Below are 18026 nucleotides of genomic sequence, written 5' to 3' on the forward strand. Positions count from 1 at the left end.
GGGAAATTTTAGAGGCCTATGCTCTCTACAGCTCTCTCAAGTGCTGTAATGTAATTATAAAAGCTTTTTTCTTTTTTTTTTTAAGTGAGTGTTGCCTTTCAGCCTTACTTCCTGCATTTTGTTAAATTTCATGTTACGTTAAATGTGATTTTTAAAGAAATGTTATGCCCCATGCTTTCTCAATTTAACTCTCCCTTCCTTCATCTCTACCTTATCAATCAATCAATCAACAAGGCACAAAACTCCATCTTATTTCTAAAAGGGCTGCAGCTGCAAAGGTAAATGTTACCTCCTGTTACAATCAATATACCTAATAATTTATCATTGAAGCTGTAATAAAGTTAGTAGAATACCTAAAACCATCTTTTGTTGTAAACATCCCTTGGTGTACTGGTCATGATTTTTCTTTTATTATCCAAGTCATATATGTAAACCTAAAAAGCCAAATGCAGTTTCATTCCTCTAAATTATTCCACTGTAACCACATGCCCTCTAACTGTAGAAGATCTTGAGTCATTTCAGAAGACTGTGGTCACATAATCCCCACTGACCCTTTAGCAAATGGACCACAAGCTTCCATCAAGGCCACTGGATAAGAACAATTAGTGGATATATCAAGTAAAAAGCAGGATAAGAGCTTAACACTAAGAATATCCTTGTGGGAGAAGCCTAATTGTGTGTCCTTTCAAGGTAAAATATTCATTATATTTATTTTAAAATGCCTTTAGGGTCATGCAATAGGTACATGCCAATGTAGCTGGCATTTAATAAAAAAAAAAAAACTTTAATCATGAAACATATTGTTCAAACAGATAACACAAGTTGAAGTGTTCAGTTTTTCTTACCAGATTTATTGTGTTTCATTTTTACTCCTTGTTCTTCAAAACCCAACCTTAATATCACCTCTGGGATGCTTCCTCAACACCTGTCCCTGCATCCAGCAGAGTGTATTTCTTTTATCACAGTGTATAAAAATTATTTACTTAATAATATTTCTCCTTTACTAGAATATGAGTTCTATGAAGCTAGGATCCCTGTTTTATTAAGTTTGAATCTCCAAAATTTAGTGCATTCATTGTTTCAACAAATATCTATTAAATGTCTACTCTTTTACCCAGATGTGTATGCTGGGTACAAGGTGGCTGGTCAAAAAGAGATTTAGTTCTTGAGCTCATTGGGTTTAGAGTTCAGGAAGGGAAACAATAAATACAACAAGTAAACATCCCAATAAATAATCACAAATTCATATCTGTACTATGGCAGAAAAGAGAAGGATATCACAACATGTGATATCCCTGGGGGAATTTCTTAGGATAGACAGAAGGCCTCCATGTAGATGCCACTTTGGGAGATGGGGGCTCAGCAGAGCATCCAGGCTGAGGTATCATGTATGGAGTTTCTGAGTCAGGGAAGACTCAGCAGGAATAAGCAGAGGACTGATAGAATAAATGAATGGTCTGGAAATGAGCTGTGGAGCAACATGATGGACAACAGAAACATTATCTCTATCTCCAAAAAGGTTACAGAGAGCAAGGAAATTAGTGAGCCTTTCAGCACTGTGTGTCATATATCCTATGTCTATTCTTTCTTCGTTCACCTAAGACAGACATTACTAATCAATAATGGTATCCTTCACCCATTACACAGTCTTGAAATTTTTCTTAACTCAGTGCTTCTGGCAGCCATTATGAATCACTCAAAATGGGTACTTGAGATGATACTGTTTTGCCCTTTCTGATTTAAGTCGTTAATATCATTTTTACATAATGAATAAAGGATTTGATAACCTTTTGAGAAAGACAAGAGCTAGCAAACTGAGCTAAAATATATAAAGCAGTGAGCAATGTCAATGGATATGAAGCCTGGCTCATTATAAGTGCTGAATTAATAGGAGTGATTATAATGATGGTGGTAGTGAAGGTAATGATAGTGACAAAATACAGGGCATCCCAGTAACTGATGGGAGTTAGCATTTAAGGCTGCTCCTGAGTGTGAGGGAAATGACCAGCTGGGAGCCACTAAGTGCCCTTTAATGACTTCATAGTTTTCACTTGGGACAGCTGAACTAATGTACTTTCAAAAATACAGAGAAAGAAATATCCTTATACTGAAACAAAGGGGACCATCTGAAAGGGTTCGCAGCTGGAAATTAGCATCTTGATCTAACACTTATGCATGCAGAAATAACCAACCATCAGCTTTGCTGGACTCCACCCCTTAGACTCAGGAAGTCAGAATCAGCATGTCTAAAATGTTTATTTTTCTCTACCTGCATTCAGTGAACCATGCATCTTAGGTATAAAATTATAGCATTGATAATTTAGTAAGAGCTAAACTCAGGAGTACTCTAATGCATTATTAAGTTTGAAAAATCAAACACTTAGAAACCAAAGAATTACAAATGTTTAGTTCTTATGACGACATGAATTGGAAATGTGTTGCCTACACTCCACAGCGAGAATCTTCTTGGATGTGAATTCATGTACTGAGACCTAGCCATGGAATCCAATCACACAATCAGTTAACCCTTGCCTACTTCTAAGTTCTTCTGAGTAAGTTTTTATTGCATATTATTTTGCTTTAGAACTGCCTAAGTTGGTTAAAATACTTTTCTTGAGTCATAGTCACCACTTTTAGAGTCTATTTTATGTCAGTACTGTGCCTTTTACATATATTGTTTCTAATGTGTATAGTAACCCAGCAAAGGTGGACTCCATGTCCGTTTTACAGATAAGGCAACTGCAGTTCAGAGAATTTAAGGAATTTGTTCAATTTACAAAACCAAAATGCATGATAGTTTCGGGGTTTTAATGTAGCTCTGTCCCACTGCAGAGCTCCTATCATTTCAATACCACTTGTTCGGCTGCACATTAGCTTTATTTTATTCCATAGCCACATGTGGGTTAGAGAAAATTAGATGATCACTACAGATACCACATTTACAGGGCCCTATCTCATAGAAGAGGTAACAGTGGGTTATCTCTGAGGGAGACAGTTGTTTCCATCTGATGCTAGAAAGATCTAGGGCTCATATACTCTCCATCAACCCTGAAATCACTCCAGCAGTACCTAAGCAATGTGTGTGATCAGTACCTTTTACCTTTCCTATGGCTTCTTATGATGCGAATCAGTTTTTTAAAATCTTCTTATAGATGTTCATTTTAACAAGTCTCCCTATGTAAACAGAGCCAGGTGTAGAGACTGTTTTTTGTTCCAGCCAAGAAAGAAGACTTTTTTTTGTTCCAGCCAAGAAAGAAGTTGAGAAGAGAAGAGAAGAGAAGAGAAGAGAAGAGAAGAGAAGAGAAGAGAAGAGAAGAGAAGGAAAAGGGGGAGAGGAGAAGAGAGGAGAAGAGAGGAGAGGAGAGGAGAGGAGAGGAGAGGAGAGGAGAGGAGAGGAGAGGAGAGGAGAGGAGAGGAGAGGGGAGAGGGGAAGAGAAGAGAAGAGAAGAGAAGAGAAGAGAAGAGAAGAGAAGAGAAGAGAAGAGAAGAGAAGAGAAGAGAAGAGAAGAGAAGAGAAGCACACCACACCACACCTGCTGGGTGATAACATGGCCGGAAGTCTGCTGTATCATCTTTACAAGCAGGGTACCATGGTATAATTATTCAATTATACCTTTCACTAATTTCCTTATTCTCTTTTTATTTTGTGCAGATCATAAAAAACGGATTCATTTTGCAGAGATCAGGCCCTGTGCTCTCAGTGCTGTCTCCAGCAGATATTTCAAAGCAAGTACAGAAAAGAGCAGCCAATAAGATGGGGGAGGTGGTCAGGAAGGAATGGAGACCTAAACAGATTAGTAATGAGGGCAAGGAAAGAGAATAGAAGCTCTCTGCATTACTCAAGATGAATATGGGCCCTCTTGCCAACCAGATGTACTACACTTATGTAATTAAAATAACCCCTTTCCCATACCTCCCTACCTGGACTATTTTGACTCTGATTTTTGTTGACAACTCAGCCTGTGCTATAATAACAATATCACGCTGAATAGAGAGGATTGACAGTGCTACAGATATCACCATCTCCTTCCAATGTTTTCTCAGTTTTCGAGAAGGCTGTGGGTATCCTGTGCAGCTCTCTCATTTGCTAGCAGAGAACAAGTGGAGCAAGACATTACCTAAGCATCTAAACAGGGCTTCTAACCAGAAAAGCAGATAGAAAAATCACTTACAAATACTATAACTGGCATTTCATGTGCCAATTCAAATATGGGGGAACCCAATAATTGTGAATGACAAACAAGAGCTCGCAAAACCACTACTTATTAACACAGCATGCTCCATTTAAAAGGAAATTTTCTAATGGCAAATACAGCAGAAGGCTACAATTACAACCTTTCAATGAACTGCTATCCATGAAAAAGCCATTTAGTGATATATTGGAGGCCAAGAGGAGATTATCACCTGCTTAACTATGCTTCTATTGATTCTATCAAGTTGTTTGCCTGGCAATACCTGGGCTGTGATGAAAAAGTTGAGAAAACTCTTTTTTCCCTTCTCCAAATATTATTCATCACAAGCATTCATTTTGAAAGGTATGTAGCACTCTGGCAGAAGAGGATCTGCTTGACAACTACTAATTATCCTTACTAATAAATAGTATTTATCATTTACATAATTATTTTCATATTTAAATACTTTCACAGATATTGCTTCCTCATATGCGTGAGCTGTACATGAAATATCAATGCAACTTCACTGCAAATAATGCTGTGAGATTTCTGTGGATCTAGCCCCAAATAGGAAGCTCTGACAGAAACATTGTGGGGATGACTCACATCCATGTTAACAAACTTTACCAAATCATTCAAATTGCATTTTTTAGTACCTGAGGAGGGGGGCACTACTGAGCAACAATCTTGGAAGAAATCTGAACTGATTTTTGGGAAAATGTTTAGTTAATGCCCAAACTCTGCAAATGTGGTTTGATGTGGCACAGGTATGAGGCAACAAGATCAGTGAGGGGTGTGTTAAATTAAAATATCTATCTATCCATTTATCTATTTATTTATCATCTATCAAGAGGGTAAAACAAAGGGGCACAACAAATAAACATAATTAATGTAATTGTGAATGTAAACGTCTGATTTAAATTTTTAAAAAATTGTATGAGTACATATTGGATTTTGTAGAAATTTATTCTGATGGTATAAATAAAAGAAGTCACAGAAATCTGGGTACAATGGCATTAACTGCAACATTAGGTATAAAAGGAAAAATGTGAAAATAATTTAAATGTCCAACAACAGGGGATTATTTAAATAAGTGATCCCATATGTTGAAATATTAAGCAACTTGCAAATTACCTAAATGAGGAATATTAGATTCTATGAGAAATAGTCATAATATAGTATTTGGTAAAAATGTAACAGAAATAAAAATTAAATAAACAGTGTAACTTAACATTATTAGATGAGATCAGGAGTGTTCAGGGTGGTATGACCACAGACTTAACATTATTAAATTATATGTGCATAAAATATGACTATGTAAACATATGTGCATATAAACATATATGCATATATGTGGAAAAAGCAAAAATGAAAAAGGTAATAGTAATTATCTCGAAGTACTATAAGTATAGGTATATTTATTTTTTCCTTTATATTTTTTCACACTTTACAATTTCTCTACAATAAAATACTAATTTACTTACTACATATCTTTGAACAATTCCATTTTTTAACTTTGTTTTTACATATACAGTGGTCAAGTTTTTGTCTAAGAGTGCAAATGAAAAATGCAGGCTGTCTGACTCTTAAATATAGAGAAGTGGTGGTTATTAGAGGGCAAGTGGGTGGGAGAGATGGATAAAATAAACGAAGGGGATTAAGAGTACACTTACCTGGGGCACCTGGGTGGCTCAGTTGGTTGGGCATCCAACTTTAGCTCAGGTCATGATCTTGGGAGTTTGTGGGTTCGAGCCCCACATAGGGTTCTGTGCTGACGGCTCAGAGCCTGGAGCCTGTTTCGGATTCTGTGTCTCCCTCTCCCTCTGCCCCTCCTCCACTCACGATCTGTCTCACTCTCTCTCAAAAATAAATACATATTTTTAATTTTTTTTAAAGTACACTTATAATAAGCGCTGAGTAATGTATTAAATTGTTGAATCACTATAATGTACACTTGCAACTAATATAACCCTGGATTTTAATTATACTGTAATTTAAAAAAAAATTAAATGCAGGGTGTTTTGTGGACCTGATGATATTTAAAGGCCTAGGATAAGTTCTAAAACTACTAAGTCTATTTTGGCCAAATAATTCTGCTTCTGGTCTAGGGGTTCATCATAATATTATCAAGCAACTGGGTAAACACACTGTACAAAGATGTATTCTGCAACACTATTCATAATGGGAGAAACACAGAACCAACATTAAAGTCTAACAAAATGTTCTATCCATTGCAGGTAGTTCTACAGCTATTACAGTGATGATGTTCACAGAACACAAACTCAACCTTAGGAGGGGGTGTTCTTACAGACTGTTTGTATGAAACACACAATGCTGATGGCTATGCCCATTGGAGAACACCTGCCCAGTGAAAAGCAAGCCATTCAGATTTCATCACATTCACATTAAGTTGTACATCCAGCATCACCAGATTTTTCAATTTTCAAGAGAAGCTGTGAATTCTCCAGGCTTTTCAAATGTTGTGCAGGCCCAGAGGGCAAATGAAATGTTTGTAGGCTGAATTTAACCCATCAGCCAAGAATTTGCAGTTTGATACAGAACTAAATTTATAGCCATGTAATAATGTCCAATACTTACATTAAATTTTAAAACACATGTTTAAAACACTACATCTTTATTTAGGTAAAACTGTGTATAGGTATGTATGTGTGTTTGTGTGATATTCACACAAATGGGCACCCAATATAAGGTGACAGAAAGCAAATAAATGAAAAGATCTGAAAGGATTTGCAAGGGCTTTTCTTTGGGCAATAGATTATTTTAAATGATTCTGGTGTTCTTTTTAATACTACTCTATCTCTATATTCCATTATATAAGATGTTGCATATTTTAGGCTACTCTGTATTTTTATTTTTGAAATAAACATGTATGTTTTGTGATATAAGAATTATATTTAATAGAAATACAGTTTTCTATTTGTGTGCATATATGTGTGTATGTTTGGTCTCACCACATCAAGAGTACTAGATCCAGTTCTAAGCACTACCTTTCTTGAAGAGATTCTTTTTTTTTAAGTTTTTTTTTAACATTTATTTATTATTGACAGAGAGGGACAGAGCATGAGCATGGGAGGGACAGAGAGAGTGGGGAGACGCAGAATCTGAAACAGGCTCTAGCCCCTGAGCTGTCAGCACAGAGCCCAATGCGGGGCTCAAACTCACAAACTGTGAGATCATGACCTGAGCCAAAGTCAGACGCTTAACTGACTGAGCCACCCAGGTGCCTCCAAGATATTTTTGAAAACAAAAGGAAGTGCAAACTTGAGCAAACCAGATGATAGAGGGTAAAGACATACTTTCACAGGATTATTAGAAAAGAAAAAAAAAAAAATACTGGTGTTTGTCCTGAAGCGAAGAAGTCTTCAGTGGTGTGACAATAGACTACAAATGTCTGAAGTGCCAACATGGTATTCAAACTGAAATTGTTTTCTCTGTAGTTGCATCATATCAAGACAAGACAAATGGGTAGGATGCTTCAGGGAGGCAAATATAAGGAAGTTTTTATAGAAATTATAGCTGTGCATATATATGACGATTTAGCTCACCAAGTAGAGCATTGAAATCACTAGAAGTGCCCAACCTGAGGCTACATGACCGGTATTGGTTGTGTACAGTAAATTCCTACAGTGGATGAGGTGACAGAAGCAATAATCTCAACTTCTAAAATCAAATCACATTTCCGTTTGAAACTAATAATATTATAGTATCATCTTCTCAGATGATACTACATAAAGCAGGTAACTGATTTGAGAAGGGTACTGAGATTGATGTCATATTGCCTGATTGATTCACGCATTCATTCATTCATTCAACAAATACATATTGAGGGACTGTTCTGAGTGCCTAGAATCTCATGGAACAAAATTCCATAACAAGGGAATGCCTTTAATGGAACTTAAAGTATGTGGAATTCAGATCATTAAATTATTATATATAGTAATGCATGCCATGCATCCTGAGGTAGGAAATTTATATGATTTTATGTCCATGGTTTGCCCCAAGAGCAAGTCTTCTCTAAATAGATTACTTCTGCTTTTCTCTTTCTTTCCACTGTCTTCCCCACTTACATCTCCTTTCCTGCTTCAGTAAACTACCCTGTCCTTTCCAATTCTAGCTGAAAAGAAGTCTTAGGTGTCAATTTCCTATATAACTGTGTGCCCCTCCTTATATTATGAAACAGGACCCAAAGGCCAATGAATTCTGATACATGACCCCAAAAGGGTAGCAAGACTTTGCTGAAAATTGCAGTTTGGGATCTTTCCTACATTTCTCCCAACAACTCGGGTATGGAAGCTTCTAAATCACAGGCCCCAAATCCCTAGAATCCCTAGAAATGTGGTTTTAATGCAAACATACTTTAAGTTCCTTTAATTAGGGTCTCATAGCCTCCCAAAGTATTTTTATATATCTGATTGGCCACCATTAAAAAAGAAAATTCACATTGCTCATCATCCTCATATAAGTGCCCATGAAAGAAGCAGAACTACCCTGACAGAGCATCCACTTTTGTGATACTTTTGCCACCGTATTTTAAGACATATAGTAGTTCTTGGGTGCCTGGGTGGCTCAATCCACTTTTGGTTTCCACTCAGGTCATGATCTCAGAGTTCGTGAGTCTGAGCCCCACACTGGGCTCTGTGTTGACAGTGCAGAGCCTGCTTGGGATTCTGTCTCCCTCTCTCTCTGCTCCTCCCCTGCTCACTATCTCTCTCAAAATTAAATAAATAAACATTTAAAAAAAAAGATATATAAAGGGCGCCTGGGTGGCTCAGTTGGTTAAGCGTCCAACTTCGGCTCAGGTCATGATCTCACAGCTGGTGAGGTGGAGCCCCACATTGGACTCAGGGCTAACAGCTCAGAGCCTGGAACCTGCTTCAGATTCTGTGTCTCCCTCTCTCTCCACCCCTCCCCCACTTGGGCTTTGTCTCTCAAAAATGAATAAGCATTTAAAAAAATTTAAAAAAAAGATATATAGTAGTTCTTAATCTTCACTTTGTATTAGAATCACCCTGAGTATTAGTCAGGGTTCTCTAGAGAAATAGAATCAATGGGGCGCCTGGGTGGCTCAGTTGGTTGAGCGTCCGACTTCGGCTCAGGTCATGATCTCATGGTCCGTGAGTTCGAGCCCCGCGTCAGGCTCTGTGCTGACAGCTCAGAGCCTGGAGCCTGTTTCAGATTCTGTGTCTCCCTCTCTCTCTGCCCCTCCCCTGTTCATGCTCTGTCTCTCTCTGTCTCTAAAATAAATAAACGTTAAAAAAAAATTAAAAAAAAAAAGAAATAGAATCAATAAGATACACCCCCCCCACACACATATGTAATTAACATTAAATTTACATTAAACATTAAATACATATGCATATTAAATGTAAGCTGGAGACACAGGAAAGTCTGAGAACTGGAGGGCCCATGGTGTAAGTCACCATATGGGGGCAGAACATTAATGTTCCAGCTCAAGTTATCAGACAGAAAGAGCAAATTCTTCCTTTTTCTGCCTTTTTATTCAATTCAGGCCCTCAGCATATTGGGTGAGGCCCACCTACATTGGGAAGAGCAATCTGCTTACTCCATCTATCAATTCAAATCCTAGCCTCATCTGAAAATCTTTCACAGACCCATCCAGAAATGGTTAGCCAAGTGTCTGGGCACCCCATGATCTAGTCAAATTGACACATAAAATTAACCATCATGTTCTCTAAGCCTTAAAAAAATGCCAATGCTTCAGCCCAACTCCCCAGAAATTCATACTTAATTGGTATAAAGTATAGCCTGGTCTTTAAGATTTTTAAAAGATTCCCAGGAGATTTTGAATGAATAGCCAAAGTTAAGAACCACTAATATCAGAGATCACCTCTCTCCTAATGAGAAGTCAAAATGCTTCCCGCTTTATCAGGGTTGTTGATAGACCTCTTTGAGGTGACTTCAGAGTGCCCTACTATACTCCATGTAACCAATATTTTCAAACAGACCATTGTAAACATGTGCTTCCAAATCTGGTGAAAATCAAGCCAATTATTTTCCCCCAAAATGTTAGCAGATGGGTAGAATTTCTTTTATGTTTACCACATTGTGTGGTAGGCATAATTATCCCCACACAGAAGGTTAACTGAGATTCAGAGAGGTTAAGAGAGGTACATACTACCATGAAGCTAGAAAATTTTAAAAGTTAGGAAAAGATAAAGATTTTCTGACTCCAATTTAAATACGTATTAGGTGTCATTATTTTATTCCAAAGACCCTACTGTCATGAGTGAGCAGAAAAAAAGTAAGTAAGTGAAAATGTAGCAGGCTTATGAACAGGAAGACAGTTAGCATCCTTTGCACAAAAGACCTGATATGTGTTCAGCCATTCGAGAGGTTTAGTCAGCTGTATTTACAGTCCCATAAATGGGAAGAAACATCAGGACAAAAGGAAATTCTATGAATCCAGGGAAAAACACATCAAATTAAATAAATAATTCATAGACAGAGCAAAGATCACAGAGTTGGCTCTGATAACAAAGTATCTAAAATAAGTGTTGATGTGCTTTTCCAATAATCCAGTCTGCCAGTCCAGGTGCAGAGGAAAAAAAATAAAACTGCTATAGATCTAGTAAAAGTTAAACAGACAATAAAAACCAACAGTGGAGATGAATTCTAAATTAATGATTCGTTGAACAACCCTCAAAAGATTTCATTTGCTATGTTAATGCAGTGTCAAGGCCATTTTAGAAGTGAAAGAACATTTGTCTTCTTGCTAGAGTTTACGCATAAATTCTCAAACTGTATTAAATCAAGATGCTTCTAGAACCATACAGATAAAGATCATCAAGGATTATTGAAGAACTATAGTCACACCCTCCCTCATTTGACTTTACAAAAAACCAAGATAGTAAATGAATGTGTGATGGACTTAAAGTCAACATTATTCCTGTCGGTGGCCAAGGCAAGATTAGAATGCAGGTCTCCTATTTCCTTTTCACTTAATTATTCAACATTCTTTACCCGTTTGAGCACAACTAATGCACTGCTGTTTGAAACCTGACCATTCCAATGGTAGTCAAAATACCATATTTCAACAGTGTTTCCAATGTCTTCGAACAGAATATTAAATAACTTGGCAGTCACATTCTGAGCTTCTTTCCAGATAAATTATGTGCTAAGCTCTATTTCAATATTGATTTGTAATATACTTTCTAGCATGTTAGTCTCCCTCTGGTCTCTTGCAGTTCTGAGCTATATGTATGCTAGAGTGTCTAAAATGTGATTTTCTTATATATCTATCTGATTTTCTATCAGATATCAGATATCTGATATCTATCTATCTGATTTTCTCTATATCTACCATGTCCAACAACCCAACAATAGTCATTGCTTGTAACTAGGAAAAAAAAAAGTAGATAAAATTATAAGTGAATCTTGTATTCACTTATTTTCCTTTATGAAAAACAGAAAACTATTTGATTTAGAATCTAAACTCTAGAAGAGTATGTTTAGCTTAAAGGAATATATAATTCTTCTATGGAATATTATGTTGGGAGAATTCTTGTCTAATCAATTGAAGCACATCATTAGTTACTTGCTGACCATATTAGCTAATGGAAATATAAGTGCCATTCAGTATTACTTCCGGTTGAAGTAAGATCTCTATCCTGAAGAGTGGTCCATTTCTCAGGACATCAGTATAAAAGGCAGATTGACAGATGAGAAGGATATGTAGCATAATAGAGAGGTTAAAAGCATGGGCTGTATGACATGGACAAGTTAGTCAGCTTTTCCAATCTTCCATTGGCACATCTATAAAACAGGGAATAAAATGTGTTACAAAGAGATATGCCGTGCTTTGGCCTTTATAAGTTTGGGAAGAAATAGGAGATCTGATGTCTTCTCCTTCCATCCTATTCCTGGAATAGGAATTGTGAATGTCGTTGGTCAGTAGCCAGAACAACTATTGAGCAGCGAGTAGAGTTACTGCACTGAAAAGTGCTAAATGTGTCAGTCTGCCCCAGTATATCAGCCTATGATTTAGAAAATAAGGCATATTAGCTTAGGCTTGTCCTGCGATATGGTCATCTGTCATTTGGGGACAAGAAAAAAAGAAAGTAATGGGTCCAATTTAGAATTGCAAAATGAGGTAACAGGGGCTAGCCAACTATTAATAAATAATACTTTGGTCTTTTCTGGCTTTGTTCCTTGTATATATAGCCCTTGGCAGGAACCTTAAAGACCCACTTCAGAGGTCTGTTATTAAATAAGATACAGTATGGGGGACGCCTGGGTGGCTCAGTTGCTTAAGCGTCCAGCCTTCGCTCAGGTCATGATCTCTCAGTTCATGAGTTCGAGCGTCGCATCGGGCTCTGTGCTGACAGCTCAGAGCCTGGAGCCTGCTTCGGATTCTGTCTCCCTCCCTCTCTGCCCCTCCCCAACTCTGTCTCTCTCTCTCTTTCTCAAAAATAAACATTTAACAATAGATACAGTATGTAAACTGCACAGTGCTGTTCCTGGTACACAATAAGTTGTCAAAGAATATTATCTACATAGCCTTGGATTTGTTCTTAAACTTTTGTTGTTAAATCAGTTTGTGTGGGACCAGGCATCCTGAGCCTCAGGATAAAATGGATCCATATGTTCTAATAAATGAAAAGCTCTTTGAAATTCTAGATGGCAGGTTGTGCTAACTCAGGTAAAAAGAAGCTATTGGCTGGGCATTCCCTCAGGACACAGGTATTGACTGAATGTGGACTCAGGGTGTAGAAACCAGCTTGGCAGTGGGTAGTAAACCATCACCCGGGCTCACGCTGCCTCCTGTTAAGCAGAAGGCTCTCATGCAAATTGCTTTCTAAATCATTAGCTGTCATCTACCCCCATTTCTCCTCCTGCAGCTGCTCTTTCTGATTCTGCCTGCAAACTTTTCACATCGGGCCGGCTCCCAAACCAAACAAGCTGCCTCTCGGCAGCCTTTGTTCTTGCTGGGGGCTAGAACTGAACCACACAGATAAGCCAAAGTAAGGATGCAGCATGGGCTGATACATTTACTGAAGGAACAGGCTCCTCTAAGCTAAGGTGATGAATGCTTTTGGAAGTGATTTTCACTTTGGCTCACGTGAGACTGTCAGTCTCTAGAAGCTATAGGCCATAATTTAAAAATTATCTGCCTCTTTAGGTTTTATTAAAGCTGCCATCAATTAAGAAGCACCTTTAGATCAGACTCTATCTACTGGATGGAAACATGCTGATAATATCCTCAGGAAGGTTATGACTCTGAGATCATGTCTGGGTCACTCAGCCAAAATGAAATGAGAAGCCCATGTGGAGGTCACTTCTTAGGAACAGGGCTTTCACGGATCAGCAGCACGTGGAAAACAACTCAACCAGGTCTGAAAACCTAAAGGAAGAGGGAGGCCCAGCCCCAGGTGTTGGCAATCATGGGGCGTAGAGTCAATAAAAGTAAGCTACCAATTAAACCCAACTCACGAGAGGCTACAGTAAACTAGTTGGATTTGACCTGCAAAGACATTGTCGTCTATCTTTGTGAGAAAACTCATCCATGTCTATTTTACTCAATTTTGGGGTTGATAAAGTGTATTATTGCTCTAACACCAATTATAGTTAAGCAATCTCAAATCTCCTCTCAATCTGAAATCTCTAAATAATTGTGTGACTGTGTTAAAAATAAAACCAACAAGAAAACTACACCTTACATATATATCATGCTCTATAGCACTGAGTATCTGTATATTATATACAAATTGCTAGGGCTAAGGAATAGAACATGGCTTTGTCTAACTGACTCTTCCCCACTGTGTTCTACTCCCCACTATAAAAAGTGCCTGCTATGAAAAGACATGCAAGGAACTTAAATGCATAATATTAAATGAAAGAAGCCAATCTGAAAAGGCTAACTGGTGTATGATGCCAACTATATGACATTATGGAAAAGGCAAAGCTATGGAGATAGTAAAAATATTAATAGTTATCAGAAGGTGAAAGTACTCTGTAAGAACTTGGGTACATACCATTATAAATTTGTCTGAATCCATAGAATGCACAACACCAACAGTGAACCCTAATGTAAACTATGGATTCTGGGTGATAATGATGTATTGGTGTAGGTTTATTGACTAGAACTAATGTGCCACTCTAGAGCAGGATGCTGACAATGGGGGAAGCTGTGCCTGTGTGGGAGCTGGAGGGTTATGTGAGAAATCTTTATACCTTCTACTCAATTTTACTATGAACCTAAAACTACCCTAAATATAAATAAATAAATAAATAAATAAATACACATATACATTTATTTTAAAAATTATATATATATATATATATATATATATATATATATATATTCCAAACAACATGAGTAAATAGTGTCATGTATTTTTTAAATCTTTTATTAAAAAGGCATGAAAACATTTGCTGAAAAAGCACAATGTCATTTGAGTAAACTAAAGAAGCTGAATTTAAGTTTCGCCTATGATTTTAGCAACTTAACCAGGTGAAAAGCTCAAGGCAAAGAGGCACAAGCCCTCTGTGAACAAGGTAAAGTTCAACGACAGGAAGGAAGGACATTTTAGTCAAATCCTAACTTCCTATAATGGCTAAATATAATATAGGAAGTAAATAATCTGGAATCTTCTAAAAATTGCCTTTCTCTATATTATCCCCCTAAACTGGAGGGTTAGTTAAAATCAAGTAATGAGAGGCTCCCCATTATCTTATACCAGAAATCAAAAGTTTTAAATTTCTTCAGAATCTCCTTTGTCTGCGTGCAGAAGAAAAAGTAGCTGAGCAGTATAACCAGAGGGAAAAGGACAAACAATTAAATAACGTTTGTCCACATTTTGAATTAAAAATCTGACACATAATTTCTTTAAGAGTCCCTCTATCTATCCCACATACCTTAAGAACCAAAATTAAAAGTAAATTATATTAGAGGAGGGGGACAAGAATTTCTAACCAAATGAAAAGTTTGCCTTACATGCTGGCTGAATAAAATTACAGTCCATATCCAGACTCAGCTAGAAAATTAAAGAGTGCCGTGACCACTGGATGTGCAAAGAGGTCATGGAGATTGATTTTATTTATACACACCCTCATCTATAAGAGTTTCTCACTTTCTTCCTGTGCTAATTTCCATGTTTATTTAATCTGCATTTAATCCTTACCAAATAAACTCTGTGAGACATATTTGATCATTATTCCCATGTTCAAGAGTAGAAACTGAGGTTGGAAGTGTAGTGCATCCAAAGTCACTAACATTGTCACTCTAAATGTCTCCAGGCTTATCTCTTTAACCTGTGTCCTTAGTCCTTTCTGTTTTCTCTGCCATCTGAGCTTTTCATCATCTCCTAATGTCGATTCAAGTCTTAACCTCTCCTGACCTCTGATATCCACTGAAAGATGCCTTCTGGCCTCCTACGGAAGTTTAACTATTCTTAGCAGAGTATTTGACATGCAGCAGGTGCTTTGTGAAGTGAATGAATTAATAAACATATACGACAGCATTCAAATCGCCACTTAATAAAGGAAAAACAGGCTCTGAAGGAAGTTAGGTAACTTCCTTCAGCAGGCACATAATGCAGTCAGAATTCAAAGTCTAAAGCCCATGTGATCAGCCATCAGAATAACTGAAGTTATCTTCATCAGGATAGAATATGTCCAGTCTAAATCCCTCACCAGACTCTAAGTAACATGAGGAAGGTTCTAGGTACCTAATGAAATTCATTTTGCATAAAGTTTTCATTTATACAAAAATACAGTGTAAAAATGGACTGGAGGCTGAAGCATTCCCTTCTGCCTTCCCTGATGAACTTTCAGAATCGCTTTGAAGAAATCCTCATTTAACTCACTGGATGACCTTGAGCAAGCAGTTTTCCTCTGCAGCCACCATTTCCTCCTCTCTAAAATACTGTTGACAGGACTTGTCCTACTTGCCTCACAGAGATGAATATATAAAGCACTTTGGAAAGTATGAAGCTTCCTTTAAAAGCAAGCAAAAATTGTAAATGTCATTGCTATAGGACCCCTTAAAAGGAGCTTTTTATGGTACAAAGAAACCTTAGTTTATCAATTGTGCAGCTGAACCATACAAAACTTAAGGCAGGACATTCTGATACAATAATAATTCCTAAGAAATCCCTCTATGGTTAGGTAAAGAGTAGTCAAAATTCTTTTCTGACCTATTTTGATCTAATATGAAAGGTATTCCTTCAGAAGCTATGGAAGTTTGGATACAGAGCCTCAAACTCTAGACTGCAATGTGACATTCTTTTTCTAAACTTCTGCTGCCAGCCTTGCTATCAGTTCTGTAGCAATGTAATATATTACTGCATTTCATTTCTAGGCAAGAACATTATTTACTCACAGGAGAAATACTTTCCTGTGGAAAGATTGTCTTTGGGAACTTTCAAGGACATTTGAGAAATGCTTCGGCCCAAGCCACAAAATTATGAGCATTTGTTTGTGCCTTTCTGTTCCCAAGGAACCATTTTTAAAAATCTTTCATTTAAGTTTATTACAAACATCCATCTTCCCTTTCCAAAAAATAGCAATTAACAAAACTTCATTGATTTCCACTTTTTGTAGGTGTCATTTTATAATGCATATATTTTATTCAGTTCACATCATTATTTTTGCCTCTTTCAACATTTTCCTTGTCTTCCTATCTGAATTTTGAAATGTATAGAAAGTTTTATCTATCACTTGCAACTACTTTGACTAAATCTAATGTCAAAATTCACCATTATTTAATTATGTTTCTTTTCTTTAACCTGCTCCAAACTTAGAAGAGTATGGGTAAAAATATTGTATAGTAGCTCATATTTACATACTGGACATAGTCCTAAAGGCTTATGAAATCCTCACCAAATCCTTTAAGCTTGGTGCTTAAAGGCACAGTGGTTAAATAACCTTCCTGAGGTCATACAACTAGTGACTGGAATAGATGGGGTTCTTATGAATAGTCACTAGGAGTATCTGCAACCCCTCCTCCCTAGTCAAAAGGGGACAACCATGTGTGAACTGGGAAAAATCCTAAGGGCTAGTTACAATGGTTACCTTGAATTGGTCTCATCTTGCAACACTCCCTGCCTGCACCCAAACACCACTTTCGGGTTTTTTGGAATTATTCTTTTTTCCTCACATCTCAAGGCTGAGAATGGTATTGACACAAAATACGTTCTGGATGAATAAATAAATTAATTAATAAAGTTTCATCTCCAATATCAGTCTTCTCCAATACTTCTCATCACTGACATTGTTTACTTAATGCATCTCTATGATCTCAGTTCAAATGGCGCTGACACAGGGAAGTCTTTCTTGGACCTCCTGAAAATACTAGTCCATTTACTTGCTTTCACAGCATCATGTTTGTTACTTATTTCACATATATTTGTATTGTTATTTAATGCCTGAACCCCTTGTTTGTATGGAAAACTTTAGTCTAGTTGTGCTTTCTAAAATATAAGATCCATGACTACATGGGCTATGTCTGTTTTGCTCAACACTGTATGTAGCTTCACTATTTGGCACATGGTAAGTATCCAGGAAATGTGCTGAAGGAATGAATAATAAATGATTGAATCAATAAATCTAATTGATCATAACATAAACAACAGCAGTGCCATCTTAAAAAATTTACTCTGAGTCCATAACCAGGACTCTCTCAAACTGGGTTCCTGTTTGCTGACTACGCTGCCAAATGGAAGAAAGAAAAACCAGCCAATGACTTTGCTGTTATACATATAGGATTAAACTGATGAGCTGGATTCAAAGATGGGATGCTTTAGAATAATTCTGCTGCGGGTTGAACTATATATAGAACTTAGTCTTAGGTTTAAAAACATCTACTCTTAATAT

The 18026-nt window shown here is 37.1% G+C and overlaps 1 protein-coding gene across 4 annotated transcripts in view; it reads right to left on the minus strand.

Moving 5' to 3' along the window:
• Positions 1 to 18026, minus strand: part of GRM7 (glutamate metabotropic receptor 7) — an 898633-nt gene that overhangs the window by 831621 nt on the left and 48986 nt on the right. The window lies entirely within an intron of this gene.

This window comes from Neofelis nebulosa, chromosome 4, assembly GCF_028018385.1.
Source record: "Neofelis nebulosa isolate mNeoNeb1 chromosome 4, mNeoNeb1.pri, whole genome shotgun sequence".
NCBI classification, from domain to species: Eukaryota; Metazoa; Chordata; class Mammalia; order Carnivora; family Felidae; genus Neofelis; species Neofelis nebulosa.